We start from the raw sequence: 17255 nt of genomic DNA on the forward strand, positions 1-17255 counted from the left end.
GCCCTGGAATTGGAGTTATGGACAGTTGTGAGGTACCATGTGGGTAATAGCACTCAAAACTGAGTGCACTAGAGACAAAACTAGAGCTCTTAACTGCCAAGCCATCTCTCCATAATATTTATGTTACTTATACTCTGTTATATATATTACGGAAAGTTTTATCATAAGGTCTATTATCAACTTTAATGCAAAAAATATCACCAAGAAAAGATAGGTCAATATGTCTTGTGTTGTCTAGTGGACCAAACAAAGACATTTTGAACTGTTGCCATGACCCTGCTCCACCATACTCACCTTGTGCACATGTGGTGTGTGCATTGATACACATGTGAAGGATAGAGACTGACACTGTCTTCCTCTCATTTTCCCGTGTCCCACACATGGGGAGCTAAGTGTGTGGTGGTCAGAGATCTTGCCACTTGACAGTTCTCTTCTGCCACATTATGGGTTCTGGGGACTGAAGTCAGGTCATCAGGGACTCTTGTGTGTTCCACCCAATGGCCCCTCAGTTTTGGAGACATGTTCACTCACCCAAACCATGGTGTGTTTGATTTATTCTCTTTAAGTACACTGACTCTCAGACTTGTAGGCAAGTAAGGTTTGGGGATCCCCTTATCCCCACATCTTCTCTCGGGTTTTCAGGGCAAGTGTTTTACCAATTGATGAATGGCATAGGTTATCACTTTGTAGGGATATTTACCCAATTTTGGTGTGAGTCCAGGGGTACACTGACCATTTTATGGCAAAGCATGAGGTCCTGCTTTGTTAACATTTAGCACCTGAATTACCATGGACACTTTATTACCTTAGGAGTGTGTTGTGCTCCTGCTGGTAATGAGGTATGGAAACACTACTCATGGGCATAAAACAAAAGAAAGGTGGAAATGAAAAAAATCAAAGTAATGATAACTTAGGGTTTAGGTTTTCATTTGTTATCAAAAATTTATATAGATTCAAGAGATCTGTAGAATTGCATCTATAGGTCATTCCTACGCAAGACCCAAAGCCTGTCAATCATCCACAGGACACACACAGCTTATCAAAATCTGTGCAACAACCCCCCCATAGCCTGTTAATTATCCATAGGAAAAGTGCACAGCCTGGCAGTCACCCATAAGAAGTGCCCAAGTCCTGTCAACCATTCACTGGAAACGTCCCCAGCCTGTCAGTTATCTACAAGCAACTCACAAATCCTGAGAGTCAACCAGAAGAAATAATCACAGCCTGTTGCCGCAGATCCTCTGGGTCCCTGGGTCTGCGTGGAACGGGTCTCTCGGGCAGGTGGACAAAGAGTAGGATTAATTGACAAACAGATGCACACAGGAGAGGTTGTGTAGAATCTGAATGTAATGTCAGGTCGAGCATTAGACTATTTTATATTACAGAGAATTATCAGGAGCTACAAATCACAAAAGACAAGGTACACTGAAATTTACCAGATACAAAAAATGACTGCGAAAGGAATTTGTAGGAACTAGATAAATGTTTGCAATAGAGATAATCAGCCCTGCCTAGGATCAGCCTAGTGACAGGCAAGAATTTCACACTTTAGTGTTAAAAGTATCAGGGGGTAATTACTCTTGGCAGGCCTCAAGAATAATGTAGTATCACAGACCCCTAAATTCCTAGGTCTTGCTCATTCTTATCTTATCTGGAGAATCAACTTGCTCTTGGCATGGAATATAGCCTGTACTAAAGATTTTTATCTCAGTGAGATTCCCAGGCTCTTCCTGCAGACCAGTTGAGTTAATGGCTCTGTCTATTGTAATGCTTAATTAGTTACTGAATAGGTTAAACTCCTTGCTGTTATCTGGGATCTTGGAACACTGGGGGAGGCTTTAGCTATGTCAGAATTCAATCTTAAAAGGCACTTGTAATAGGGTAATACTAAATAGAGAGCACGTGCATCCATACACTAGACTAATGCAGGAATGGAAAATTAATTTATGGAATAGAGGGGACGCTAGACTCCAGGAGGGAGTTTCTGTGAAACTCTTTTCCTCGTGGGCAGCTTCCAAGCTTCTGCTTGTCAAACTGACCCAACTGGAGAGTGTGGCTTTTGCCAGACTCCAGGAGGGAGCTACTGTGAAACTCTTTTCCTCATGAGATAACTTTCAAGCTTTCGCCTGTCAAGCTGACTCCACCAGAGTGCGTGGCAGCCTGTCAGTCATCCACAGAAAATTCCTACAGCCTGACAATCATGCAAAAAAAATGGCCATAGGCTCATAATCATCCACAGGACATGCCCAAAACCTATCAATTTAACGTAAAAAGTGCTCAAAGCAGCCTTATTTATAATAGCCAGAAGCTGGAAAGAACCCAGATGCCCCTCAACAGAGGAATGGATAAAGAAAATGTGGTACATTTACACAATGGAGTACTACACAGCTATTAAAAGGAATGAATTTATGAAATTCCTAGGCAAATGGATGGACCTGGAGGGCATCATCCTGAGTGAGGTAACACAATCACAAAGGAACTCACACAATATGTACTCACTGATAAGTGGATATTAGCCCGAAACTTAGGATACCCAAGATATAAGATACAATTTGTTAAATGCATGAAACTCATGAAGAATGAAGACCAAAGTGGGGACACTGTGCCCCTTCTTTGAACTGGGAACAAAACACCCATGGAAGGAGTTACAGAGACAAAGTTTGGAGCTGTGACAAAAGAATGGACCATCTAGAGACTGCCATATTCAGGGATCCACCCCATAATCAGCTTCCAAACGCTGACACCATTGCATACACTAGCAAGATTTTGCTGAAAGGACCCAGATATAGCTGTCTCTTGTGAGACTATGCCAGGGCCTAGCAAACACAGAAGTGGATGCTCACAGTCAGCTATTGGATGGATCACAGAGCTCCCCATGGAGGAGCTAGAGAAAGTACCCAAGGACCTAAAGGGATCTGCAACCCTATAGGTGGAACAACATTCTGAACTGACCAGTACCCCGGAGCTCTTGACTCTAGCTGCATATGTATCAAAAGATGGCCTAGTCGGCCATCACTGGAAGAGAGGCCCATTGGACACACAAACTTTATATGCCCCAGTACAGGGGAACGCCAGGGCCAAAAATGGGAATGGGTGGGTAGGGAAGTAGGGGGGAGTGTATGGGGGACTTTTGGGAGAGCATTTGAAATGTAATTGAGGAAAATACATAATTAAAAAAAAGTGCTCAAAGCCTGTCAATTGTGCATTGGAAACTCCTGTAGCCTGTCAGTCATCCAATGGAAACACCCACAACCTGTCAATCTTTCATAAGATATCTCAAAACCTGTCAATCATTCATAGGCAATGTCAACAGCCTGTCAATCAACCACATATCCTGGCCACAGATTGTCAATCATCCACAGTAAACACATACCAACCCTGTCACTCGTCCAAAGGATAAGTCCACAATTGGTTAATCTTCCATAGGAAATGCCTACACCCAGTCAATCATTCACAGGAAATACCCAAAGCCTGTCAACCATACATAGTACACATCTACAACTTTTCAATACACATAGGAAACATGCACAGCCTTTCAGTCATCCACAGGATACGTCCACAGCCTGTCACTCATCCATAGTAAATGACTGCTACCTGCAAATCATCCATAGGAAATGTCCACAGCCTGTCAGTCATGTATAGAAAATGCCCAAATCCTGTCATTCACCCACAATATATGCCCACAGCTTGTTAATCATTCACAGGAAATGCCCACAGACTTTCAATCATTCATAGGATATACCCACATCGTGTCAATTATCCTTAGGAAATTCCCACAGCCTGTCAGGCATACATAACAATTACAGCTTGTCAATTATCCATAGCAAATACATTCAACCTGTCAGTCTTCATAGGAAAATCTGATAACCTATCAATCATCCACAGGAAATAGCTACAGCCTGTTAGTTATGCACATGGCATAGCCCCAACCTGGCAACCATCTGGAGGAAAAACCTATATCCTATCAATCATCCATAGGAATTGCCCACAGCTTGAGAATCATCCATAAGAAATGCATAGCTGATAGCCAAACACTGCAGGGATAGTGCAGGTAGCACTGGAGTGCAGACATTCCTGTGAGCACAGCTAAGACTGGAGGGACCTGCCCAGAACCCTCATGACACAGGAATGGAGGAACAGCCATGGACAGGTCCTTCTGGTTTCTGTCTACATTCTGGAGCTGACACTTTGCCACAGCTTTTCATACCCAAATTCCTGTAAGAGAGACCTGTTCTCCCAGGAGTACTGACACACAGGCTTGCAGGAGGGATAAGCCACAGTCAGAGACAGCGAAACCAGCTAGCGCCAGAGATAACCAGATGTCAAGAGGCAAGGGCAAAAGCATAAGCAACAGAAACCAAGCCTACTTGGCATCATCAGAACCCAGTTCTCCCACTACAGTGAGCCCTGGATATCCCAACACACCAGAAAAGCAAGACTCTGATTTGAAATCACATCTCATGATGATGATAGAGGACTTTAAGAAGGATGTAAATAACTCCCTTAAAAATACAGGAAAACATAGGTAAACAGAAGTCCTTAAAGAGGAAACATAAAAGTCCCTCAAAGAATTACAGGAAAATACAACCAACAGGTGAAGTAATTGAACAAAACCATCCAGGATCTAAAAATGGAAAGAGAAACAATAAAGGAATCACAAAGAGATAACCTTGGAGATAGAGCACCTAGGAAAGTGGTTAGGAGTTATAGATGCAAGCATCACCAACAAAATAGAAGAACTAGAGAAGAGAATCTCAGGTGCAGAAAAGACCATAGGAAACATTGACACAACAGTCAAAGAAAATACAAAATGCAAAAAGTTCCTAATCCAAAACATCCAGGAAATCCAGGACACAATGAAAGGATCAAACTTAAGGATAATAGGTATAGAAGAATGTGAAGATTCCCAACTTAAAGGGCCAGTAAATATCTTCAACAAAATTATAGGAGAAAACTTGCCTAACCTAAAGAAAGAGATGCCCATGAACATACAAGAAGCCTACAGAACTCCAAATAGATTGGACCAGAAAAGAAATTACTTCCGACACGTAATGATCAGAACAACAAATGGACTAAATATATAAAGAATATTAAAAGCAGTAAGGGAAAAGGGTCAAGTAACATATAAAGGCAGACCTATCAGAATTACACCAGACTTCTCACCAGAGACTGAAAGCTAGAAATATCCTAGGCAGATATCATATAGTCCCAAAAAGAACACAAATGCCAGCCTAGGCTACTATACCCAGCACAACTCTCAATTACCATTGATGGAGAAACCAAGATATTCCATGACAAACCAAATTTACACCATACCTTTCCATAAAACCATTTGTACAAAGAATAATAGATGGAAAACTCCAAAACTAGGAGGGAAACTACACCCTAGAAAAAGCAAGAAAGCAATCTTTCAACAAACCCAAAAGAAGATAGCAACAGAAACATAATTCCACCTCTAAGAACAAAAATAGCAGGAATTAACAATTACTTTTAATCAATAACTCTTACCATAAATGGACTCAATTCCCCCCAAAAGACAGGTGAGCAGGCTAGATATATAAAGAGGATCCAGCATTTTGCTTCCTACAGGAAACACACCTCAGTGACAAAGAGAGACACTACCTCAGAGTAAAATGTTGGAAAACCATTTTCCAAGCAATTGGTCCCAAGAAAGAAGCTGGAGTAGCCATTCTAATACTGAATAAAATCAACTTTTAACCAAAAGTTATCAAAAAAGACAAGGAAAGACACTTCATACTGGCCAAAGGAAAAATCCACCAAGATGAAGTCTCAATTATGAACATCTATGCTCCAAGACGCAAAAGCACCCACATTCATAAAAGAAACTTTGCTAAAGTTCAAAGCACACATCACACCCCACACAATAATAGTGGGATACTCTTAGCAATGGACTGATGATGGAAACAGAATGTAAACAGAAGCACAGTGATACTAAGAGTAGAAATGGTTCTAACAGATATGTATAGAACATTTCATCCTAAAGCAAAAGAACATACCTTCTTCTCAGTACCTCATGGCACTTTCTCCAAAACTGACTATATAAATAATCACAAAACAGGCATAAACAGACACAAAAAGATTGAAATAATCTCATGCACCCTCTCAGTTCACCATGTACAAAGGCTGGTCTTAAATAACAACAACAACAACAGCAACAACAAAGAACAGAAAGCCCACATACACATGGGAGCTGAACAACACTCTACTCAGTGATAACTTGGTCAAGGAAGAAATAAGAAATTAAAGGCTCTTTAGAAGTTAGTGAAAATGAAGACATTTCACACCAAAACTTATTGGACACAGAATGCAGTTGTAAGAGGAAAACTCAAAGCTCTAAGTGCCTCCATGTAGAAACTGAAGAGAGCTTACAGCTTGACAGTACAACTGAAAGCTCTAGAACAAAAACAAGAAAATACACCCAAGAAGAGATGATGGCAGGAATGAATCAAACTCAGGGCTGAAATCAACCAAATAGAAAGAAAAAGAGCTATACAAAGTATCAACGAAACCAGGAGCTGGTTCTTTGAGTAAATCAACAAGATAGATAAACCCTTAGGCAGACTAACAAGAAGGCACAGAGACAGTATCCAAATTAATAAAATCAGAAATGACAATGGAGACAGAACAACAAAATATGTCTTTAAAATTATTTTTTATGTTGAATATTGACAGTTGAAAATATTAAAATCATGTTCTACAAAAAACTAAACGGAAGCTGAATATGCACATTTTATCAGGAAAGTGTACAGTGACCTAACTAAAGTTTTGTTAAGCACTGTCTGAATTTGTAAATAGATATTGGACCAGAAAAAAACCAATGCCACTGGAAAAAAAGAAGTAAGAAAGAAAAAAGAAAAGAAAAGAAAAGAAATATAAATAGGAGCATGTAGCACAAGAGCATGAAGTGACCCACAGTGTCGCAGGACCAGCATGGGGAACCAGAGAAGGGCACCTGACTCCAAGATTTTTGCCAGCTCCCTCTTCTCCCCTACCTGTCCATCCAGAGGAGCACATAGCTGTCAGTGAATAAGGAAAACCCCAGCTCTCTCCACTATGCTGAACTTACCATGGGTAGAGGTAGAGAGAATGGATCAAGCCACCTGTAAATGGTCTGGCCAGTCCAGGTTAATGATCATGAAATGGAGTCCCTTGTAGGGTCTCCCTGTGTCCTGAGAAGGTCTTGGGGGTGGTCCCATCTATGTGAGTGAGCCAGGTCTGGGTGCCAACATCCAGAGAAGTAAGCTCAGGTCTCTGACCCTAAAACAAGTACCTTGGTCTGAGTCAACAGAATGTCAGGCTTCTTTCCTATAGAATAATAAATCCATGTCCGGAAGACTCTCCAAGCCAGGGGACATCTGCATATCAGAGGAAGAACTGTCGAGTTCAACAGTGCCTGCTCCACAGTCAGCTGTGACCCTTTACATAGGCTCCTGGTGCAGCCAGCATGTCTGGCCTCCTGAAGGCACTGAGTTATTTATGGACTAGGAATCCAGACCAGAGACACCAAGCAGCCGCAGATTGACCCTCCTGCCTTGTCTCACCCTCCTATTTATCTGAGATGAGGTCAGAAACTGACATTGTATATATATCCCTGGCCCCCAGAACATGTCACTACACCCTTATTTACCAACAGACCCTGTCACCAGACAGAGTTGCCTCTGCCAAAGACACAGTGTAATGGATGCAGATAGTGATGAACTTCACAGAGGCTGGTGTTCCGAGGGTGCAGGCAGCCACCTGTGCTATTGTACTGGGGAGTGCCCTCCTCCTTGTAATCTGTAAAGAGACATCATGCACTGCTCTGGTGTGACTATGGTGTCTGAGCAGCTGCTGGACTTAATTAAATGCCCCTCCGTGGGTTTCTCTTGGAGATGATGACCCATGTAAAACCCACATCCACATGGATGTGCTGGCTTCCTGCCTGATCCTATCCCTGCCTCTGTCTGAAACCCACCCAGACATGGACAAGCTACTAATTGCATGGTGGCTTGCCAGGTCTTCCAAAATCATTAGGATTCATCAACATAATGCTCTGGTTCCAACCACAGCTGCCCAGCCAATCACAGGCCACCTTGACCTCAGGAAGGAGGTGACTTGTGATGTGAGCTCCTGCTGAGACCTCTGTTGCATCACTGTCACATGAGATGGGGCTCCAGAAAGACTTACCACCAAAAGCATGCTGAAGCCTGCCATCAAATATTGATAAATGCAGAGGGGAGAGGACTATGTAAATTACTTATCATTGCCCAGACCTGGCTTCAGGCCCTGCATTCAGGGAGGGGCCTACATGGTGGGCTTGCTGTTATTGTTGTTGTTGTTTGATGAAACTCCTTATTTGATTTATTGACTTGAATTCATTTTTTATTGGATATTTTCTTTATTTACATTTCAAATGTTATCCCCTTTTCTGGTCCCCCTCCGTGCAACACCTTCCCCCAAAAGCCCTCATTCAAGAAATTTAAAAGTACACCTGAAAGCTCTAGAACAAGAAGAAGAAAATACACCCAAGAGGAGGAGATGGCAGGAATGAATCAAACTCTGGGCTGAAATCAACCAAATAGAAAAAGAGCTATACAAAGGATCAACCAAATCAAGAGCTGGTTCTTTGAGTAAATCAACAAGATAGACAAACCTTTATCCAAAATAAAGGCATAGAGACAGTATCCAAATAACCAAAATCAGAGATGATAAAGGAGACATAACAATAGACAATCAGAAAATTCAACGAATTAATAGGTTTTATTGAAAAACCTGTATCCACAAAGTTGGAAAATCTTAATGAAATGGACTGTTTTTTCTAGACAGATACCACTTACCAAAGTTAAATCAAGACCAGGTAAACTATTTACACCGTCCTATAATCCCTGAAGAAGTAGAAGCAGTAAAAGTCTCACAACCAGCTCTTACCCTCTTGCTCTCTTGCCTCCCTCTTGCCCCTTGTGCCCCCCTCTCTCCCTCCCTTCCCCTCTCTCTTCATGTGACCATGGCCAGCCCCTATGTCTCTACTTTCTCCTTCTGTCTGCCTTTCTCTGACTCTGCTACCCTCTTAACTCCCCTCCCCATGACCTACATAAGCTCCATTGTATAGAAAAAAAAAAAAGTCTCACAACCAAAAAGCCCAGGACCAGATGGTTTTAGTGCAGAATTCTACCAGAACTTCAGACAAGAGCTAATACTCCTCAAACTAGTCCACAAAATAGAAACATAAGGAACACTCCCCAACTCATTGTATTAGCAACAGTCACCCTGATACCTAAACCAAGAAGCACTGAACAATGAAAGAGAACTTCAGAAGAATTCCTTTTATAAACATCGATGCAAAAATACTCAAGAAAAGACTCGCAAAACAAATCCAGCAGCACATTAAAAACGTCACCCATCATGGTCAAGTAGACTTCATCCAGGGATGCAGGAATGATTCAATACATTGCTAAGGTTTCTTCTCAAAGATAAAAATGTTTTTAAAACAAATAGAGTGATGGGTGCATAATTTTAATGACATACTAAGAAAGCACTACTAGACTGTATACTTTCAAAGAATGAACTTAGTACATAAGTGTATTACATACCTGTAAACCCATTACTATTGAAAGATAAATTATGTTTATTTCATGTGTATGTATGTCTTGCCTACATGCATGTGTGTGCTCTGTGTGCATGTCTGGGCCTGTGAAGATGCAAGAGGATTTGCATAGCCTATAATTGGCTTTGAAAATGGTTGTGAGCTGCCTCGTTGGTGTTACTGTAATGATTGTATGTCTAGTTCCTGTTCTTTTTCATAGGATTTTCATCTCCAGGGTTCCCTTTATTTGTGCTTTCTTTATTGCTTCTATTTCCATTTTTAGATCGTGGACCATTTTATTCATTTGCTTTACCTGCTTGTTCGTATTTTCCTGTATTTGTGTAAGTTATTTGTTTCCTCTTTAGGGGCTTCTATGTGTTTGAATATGTTTCCCTGTATTTCTTTAAGGAAAATATTTATACCCTCTTTCAAGGCCTCTATCATCTTCATGAGATGGTATTTAAGGTCTTGCTCTTCAGGTGTGTTAGGATACCCAGTGCTTGCTGTCATAGAAGAGTTCCATTTTGATGATGCCATATTACATTGGCTTCTGTAGGTTATATTTTTGGGCTTGCCTTTTGTCATCTAGTACTCTCTGGTGTTGGAGGGCTGAGTGTCCTAGATTGAAGCAGGCCCCCCAGAAGACAGGTGAAGATATGTGTCTCAGGTTTGAGTAGGCCACCTCAGTGGTAGGCAGAGTTGTTTGTATGTAGGGGTGGCAGTTAGAGCTGGCCTCTTGGCAGGTATGCAGAGCTGTGGGTACTCCGTGATTGTTGCTGGTGTAGGTTTGGACTGGAAGGAAGCAGGCTGCTGGAGTCCCTGCACACTGGGGGATTGTATAGAGGTAGGGGTAGTGTCTCACCTGCATATGCTGGGTAATGGCCCACCTCTTTGGAGGTAAGCAAAGCTGCGTGTGTTGGGTTAGAGCCAGCCTCTTGGCAGGCATCAGAGCTGATGCTATTTGATTGATTGATTGATTGATTGATTGATTGGTTTTTAGAAATAATTCTCAGGCAGGGATTAAAATGTACTACCAAGGGAAAATATTGATAAGTAAGAGTTTTTCTTTCTCAAAAAGCCCCATTAGAAGTAAAAAGGCAAATCTGTAAGTGGAGAAAGACATTTACAATACACATATTTAGTAAAGAAGTTGCAGAATACACACACACATAATAAGGAACTCATAAATTTCCAGTTAAAGTCAGGCCAAGTTAAAAATGAGTGAGCAATTTAAACAAGTCCTGTGTGAGATAAGATCTACAGAGGACTAGGAAAGATATTCACTGTGATTAGTTTTCCGGACAATACAAGCAAAGGTTATAAGCAATGGCCTCTAGATGAGTACTAGAATGACAATATGAAAAGACCTGATAATACCAAATATTGGTGAGGATGTGGAGAGTGAAAATCATCCACTGTTGACAACAGAATACATATTTTAGCACCTTCAACATGATTCCAGAATGTCTATTCAAGCTGAATATAGGACCCAGTGGTTCCTTTCCTCCATACAATGGAAGATGTGCTCATATGCTCACTAAGAGTCCTGGCAGTAATATGCAGTGAGTTCTCATGTGGAAAAGTCAGGAGATTTTAATTTTTCATATCAGTAGATGAGTCCATTCATAGAGTAGAGAGTAAGTGACTTAATGGAGTGGCTCCTATATACAGTAGAGTGAAGAACTACAAAGAAGTGCATGGTATGGAAATGAACCCACACACCTATGGTCACTTGATCTTCGACAAGGGAGCTAAAACCATCCAGTGGAAGAAAGACAGCATTTTCAACAAATGGTGCTGGCGGTTATCTGGTGCTGGATAACTGGTGGTTATCATGTAGAAGAATGCGAATTGATCCATTCCTATCTCCTTGTACTAAGGTCAAATCTAAGTGGATTAAGGAACTCCACATAAAACCAGAGACACTAAAACTTATAGAGGAGAAAGTGGGGAAAAGCCTCGAAGATGTGGGCACAGGGGAAAAATTCCTGAATAGAACAGCAATGGCTTGTGCTGTAAGATTGAGAATTGCATGAAATTCTCATGAAACTGCAAAGCTTCTGCAAGGCAAAAGACACCATCAATAAGACAAAAAGGCCACCAACAGATTGGGAAAGGATCTTTACCTATCCTAAATCAGATAGGGGACTAATATCCAATATATATAAAGAACTCAAGAAAGTGGACTCCAGAAAATCAAATAACCCCATTAAAAAATGGGGCTCAGAGCTAAACAAAGAATTCTCACCTGAGGAATACCAACTGACTGAGAAGCACCTGAAAAAATGCTCAGCATCCTTAATCATCAGAGAAATGCAAATCAAAACAACCCTGAGATTCCATCTCACACCAGTCAGAATGGCTAAGATCAAAAATTCAGGTGACTGCAGATGCTGGCGAGGATGTGGAGAAAGAGGAACACTCCTTCATTGTTGGTGGGATTGCAAGCTTGTACAACCACTCTGGAAATCAGTCTGGCGGTTCCTCAGAAAATTGGACATAGTACTACCGGAGGATCCCGCAATACCTCTCCAGGGCATATATCCAGAAGATGTCACAACCAGTAAGAAGGACACATGCTACACTATGTTCATAGCAGCCTTATTTATAATAGCCAGAAGCTGGAAAGAACCCAGATGCCCCTCAACAGAGGAATGGATACAAAAAATGTGGTACATTTACACAATGGAGTACCACTCAGCTATTAAAAAGAATGAATTTATGAAATTCCTAGGCAAATGGATGGACCTGGAGGGCATCATCCTGAGTGAGGTAACCCAATCACAAAAGAACTCGCACAATATGTACTCACTGATAAGTGGATATTAGCCCAGAAATTTAGAATACCCAAGATAGAAGATACAATTTGTTAAACACATGAAACTCAAGAACGAAGACCAAAGTGTGGACACTTTGCCCCTTCTTAGAATTGGGAACAAAACACCCATGGAAGGAGTTACAGAGACAAAGTTTGGAGCTGAGACGAAAAGATGGACCATCTAGAAACTGCCATATCCGGGGATCCATCCCATAATCAGCTTCCAAAAGCTGACACCATTGCATACACTAGCAAGATTTTGCTAAAAGGACCCAGATATGGCTGTCTCTTGTGAGACTATGCTGGGGCCTGGCAAACACAGAAGTGGATATTCACAGTCAGCTATTGGATGGATCACAGGGCCCCCAATGGAGGAGGTAGAGAAAGTACTCAAGGAGCTGAAGGGATCTGAAATCCTATAGGTAGAATAACAATATGAACTAACCAATACCTCCCCCCTCCACCCCACCCCGCAGCTCGTGTCTCTAGCTGCATATGAATCAGAAGATGGCCTAGTCAGCCATCAGTGGAAAGAGAGGCCCATTGTTCGTGCAAACTTTATATGCCTCAGTACAGGGGAACGCCAGGGCCAAGAAGTGGGAGTGGGTGGGTAGGGGAGTGGGTGTGGGAGTGTGTGGGGGACTTTTGGGATAGCACTGGAAATGTAAATGAAATAAATACCCAATTAAAAAATATGAAAAAAAAAGAACTCACACAGTATGTACTCACTGATAAGTGGATATTAGCCCAGAAACTTAGAATACCCAAGATATAAGATACAATTTGCTAAACACATGAAACTCAAGAAGAACGAAGACCAAAGTGTGGACACTTTGCCCCTTCTTAGAATTGGCAACAAAACACCCATGGAAGGAGTTACAGAGACAAAGTTTGGAGCTGAGACAAAATAATGGACCATCCAGAGACTACCATATCCGGGGATCCATCCCATAATCAGCTTCCAAATGCTAACACCATTGCATACACTAGCAAGATTTTGCTGAAAGGACCCAGATATAGCTGTCTCTTGTGAGACTATACTGGGGCCTAACAAACACAGAAGTGGATGCTCACAGTCAGCTATTGGATGGATCACAGGGCCCCCAATGGAGGACCTAGAGAAAGTAACCAAGGAGCTAAACTGATCTGCAACCCTATAGGTGGAACAACAATATGAACTAACCAGTATCCCCCGGAGCTCCTGTCTCTAGCTGCATATGTATCAGAAGATGGCCTAGTCGGCCATCAGTGGAAAGAGAGGCCCATTGGTCATGCAAACTTTCTATGCCTCAGTACAGGGGAACGCCAGGGCCAAGAAGTGGGAGTGGGTGGGCGGGAGAGTGGGTGAGGGAGCATGTGGGGGACTTTTAGGACTTTTAGGATAGCATTGGAAATGTAAATGAAATAAATACCTAATTTTAAAAATTGAAAAAAAAATAAATGTAGAAACTGAAAAAAACATAGATCAATGTGCTTTCTTCTACATGCTAACCACCAGTTGTGCCAGCACCATTTGTTGAAAATGCTGTCTTTTTTCCACTGGATGGTTTTAGCTCCCTTGTCAAAGATCAAGTGACCATAGGTGTGTGGGTTCATTTCTGGGTCTTCAATTCTATTCCATTGATCTACCTGTCTGTTGCTGTACCAGTACCATGCAGTTTTTACCACAATTGCTCTGTAGTACAGCTTGAAATCAGGCACAGTGATTCCACCAGAGGTTCTTTTATTATTGAGAATACTTTTTGCTATCCTAGGTTTTTTGTTATTCCAGATGAATTTGCAAATTGCCCTTTCAAACTCGGTGAAGAATTGAGTTGGAATTTTGATAGGGATTGCATTGAATCTGTAGATTGCTTTTGGCAAGATAGCCATTTTTACTATATTAATACTGCAAATCCATGAGCATAGGAGATCTTTCCATCTTCTGGGATATTCTTCTATTTCTTTCTTCAGAGATTTGAAGTTCTTATCATACAGATCTTTCACTTCCTTAGTTACAGTCACACCCAGGTATTTTATATTATTTGTGACTATTGTGAAGGGTGTTTGTTGTTTCCCTAATTTTTTTCTCAACCTGTTTTTCCTTTGTGTAGAGAAAGGAAACTGATTTGTTTGAGTTAATTTTATATCCAGCTACTGCATTGAAGCTCTTTATCAGGTTTAAGAGTTCTCTGATGAAATTTTTAGGGTCACTTATATATATTATCATATCATCTGCAAAAAGTGATATCTTGACTTCTTCCTTTCCAATTTGTATCGCCTTGATCTCCTTTTGTTATCTAATTGCTCTGTCTAGGACTTCAACTACTATATTGAATAGGTAGGGAGAAAGTGGACAGCTTTGTCTAGTCCCTGATTTTAGTGGGATTACTTCCAGCTTCTTTCCATTTACTTTGATGTTGGCTACTGGTTTGCTGTATATTGCTTTTATTATGTTTAGGTATGGGTCTTGAATTCCTGATCTTTCCAAGACTTGTATCATGAATGGGTGTTGGATTTTGTCAAATACTTTCTCAGCATCTAACGAGATGATCATGTGGTTTTGTCTTTGAGTTTGTTTATATAGTGGATTACGTTGATGGATTTCCATATATTAAACCATCCCTGCATCCCTGGGATGAAGCCTACTTGATCATTATGGATGATCATTTTGATGTGTTCTTGGATTCGGTTTGCGAGAATTTTATTGAGTATTTTTGCATCGATATCCATAAGGGAAATTGGTCTGAAGTTCTCTTTCTTTGTTGGATCTTTCTGTGGTTTAGTTATCAGAGTAATTGTGGCTTCATAGAATGAATTGGATAGAGTACCTTCTGTTTCTATTTTGTGAAATAGTTTGAGGAGAATTGGAATTGTGTCTTCTTTGAAGGTCTGATAGAACTCTGCACTAAACCCATCTGGCCCTGGGCTTTTTTGGTTGGGAGACTATTAAAGACTGTTTATATTTCTTTAGGGGATATGGGACTGTTTAGATCATTAATCTGATCCTGATTTAGCTTTGGTACGTGGTATCTGTGTAGAAAATTGTCCATTTCATCCAGGTTTTCCAGTTTGGTTGAGTATAGCCTTTTGTAGTAGGATCTGATGATGCTTTGGATTTCCTTGTTGATTTTCTCAAAAAAAAAAAAAAAAAGCTCCTGGCTTGGTTGATTCTTTTGTTTCTACTTGGTTGGTTTCAGCCCTGATTTTGATTATTTCCTACAGTATTTCCTGCTGTCTACTCCTCTTGAGTGAATTTGCTTCCTTTTGCTCTAGAGCTTTTAGGTGTGCTGTCAGGCTGCTAGTGTGTGCTCTCTCTAGTGTCTTTTTGGCGGCACTCAGAGCTATGAGTTTTCCTCTTAGGATTGCTTTCATTGTGTCCCATAAATTTGGGTATGTTGTGGCTTCATTTTCATTAAACTCTAAAAAGTCTTTAATTTCTTTCTTTATTTCTTTCTTGACCAAGTTATTGCTGAGTAGAGTATTGTTCAGCTTCCACATGAATGTTGGCTTTCTATTATTTTATGTTGTTATTGAAGATCAGCCTTAGTCCGTGGTGATCTGATAGGATGCATGGGATAATTTCAATATTTTGTATCTGTTGAGGCCTGTTTTGTGACCAATTATATGGTCAGTTTTGGAGAAGTTACCATGAGGTGCTGAGAAAGAAAGCATAACATTTTTTTAAGAATAAAATGTTCTCTAGATATCTGTTAAATCCATTTGTTCCAAAAATTCTGTTAGTTTCACTGTGTCTCTGTTTAGCTTCTGTTTCCAAGATCTGCCCATTGATGAGAGTGGGGTGTTGAAGTCTCCCAGTATTATTGAGTGAGGTGCATGTGTGCTTTGAGCTTTACTATAGTTTCTTTAATGAGTATGGATGCCCTTGCATTTGGAGCATAGATAGTTAAATTGAGAGCTCATCTTGGAAGATTTACCTTTGATGAGTATGAAGTGCCCCTCCTTATCTTTTTTAATAACTTTGGGTTGGAAGTTGATTTTATTCGATATTAGAAGGGCTACTCCAGCTTGTTTCTTCAGACCATTTGCTTGGAAAATTGTTTTCCAGCCTTTTACTCTGAGGTAGGGTCTGTCTTTGTCCCTGAGATGGGTTTCCTGTATGCAGCAAAATGTTGGGTCCTGTTTATGTAGCCAGTCTGTTAGTGTATGTCTTTTTATTGGGGAATTGAGTCCATTGATATTAAGAGATATTAAGGAAAAGTAATTGTTGCTTCCTGTTATTTTTGTTGTTAGGGTTGGGATTCTGTTCTTGAGACTATCTTCTTTTAGGTTTGTTGAAGGATTACTTTCTTGCTTTTTCTAGGGCATACTTTCCTTCCTTCTGTTGGATTTTTCCCTTTATTTTCCTTTGAAGAGCTGGATTCATGGAAAGATATTGTATGAATTTGGTTTTGTCATGGAATACTTTGGTTTCTCTATCTATGGGAATTGAGAGTTGTGCTGGGTATAGTAGCCTGGGCTGGCATTTGTGTTCTCTTAGGGTCTGTATAACATCTGTCCAAGATCTTCTGGCTTTCTTTTTTTTTTTTTTTTTTGTATTTATTATATCTAAGTACACTGTAGCTGTCTTCAGATGCACCAGAAGAGGGAGTCAGATCTCATTACAGATGGTTGTGAGCCACCATGTGGTTGCTGGGATTTGAACTCTGGGACCTTCGGAAGAGCAGTCCGGTGCTTTTACCCACTGAGCCATCTCACCAGCCCATCTTCTGGCTTTCATAGTCTCTGGTGAGAAGTCTAGTGTAATTCTGATAGGTCTGCCTTTATATGTTACTTGACCTTTTTCCCTTAGTGCTTTTAATATTCTAATCTTATTTATTGTATTTGTTGTTCTGATTATTATGTGTCAGGAAG

Source organism: Mus caroli, unplaced genomic scaffold (assembly GCF_978045245.1).
Source record: "Mus caroli unplaced genomic scaffold, Mus_caroli_1 scaffold_10, whole genome shotgun sequence".
NCBI lineage: Eukaryota > Metazoa > Chordata > Mammalia > Rodentia > Muridae > Mus > Mus caroli.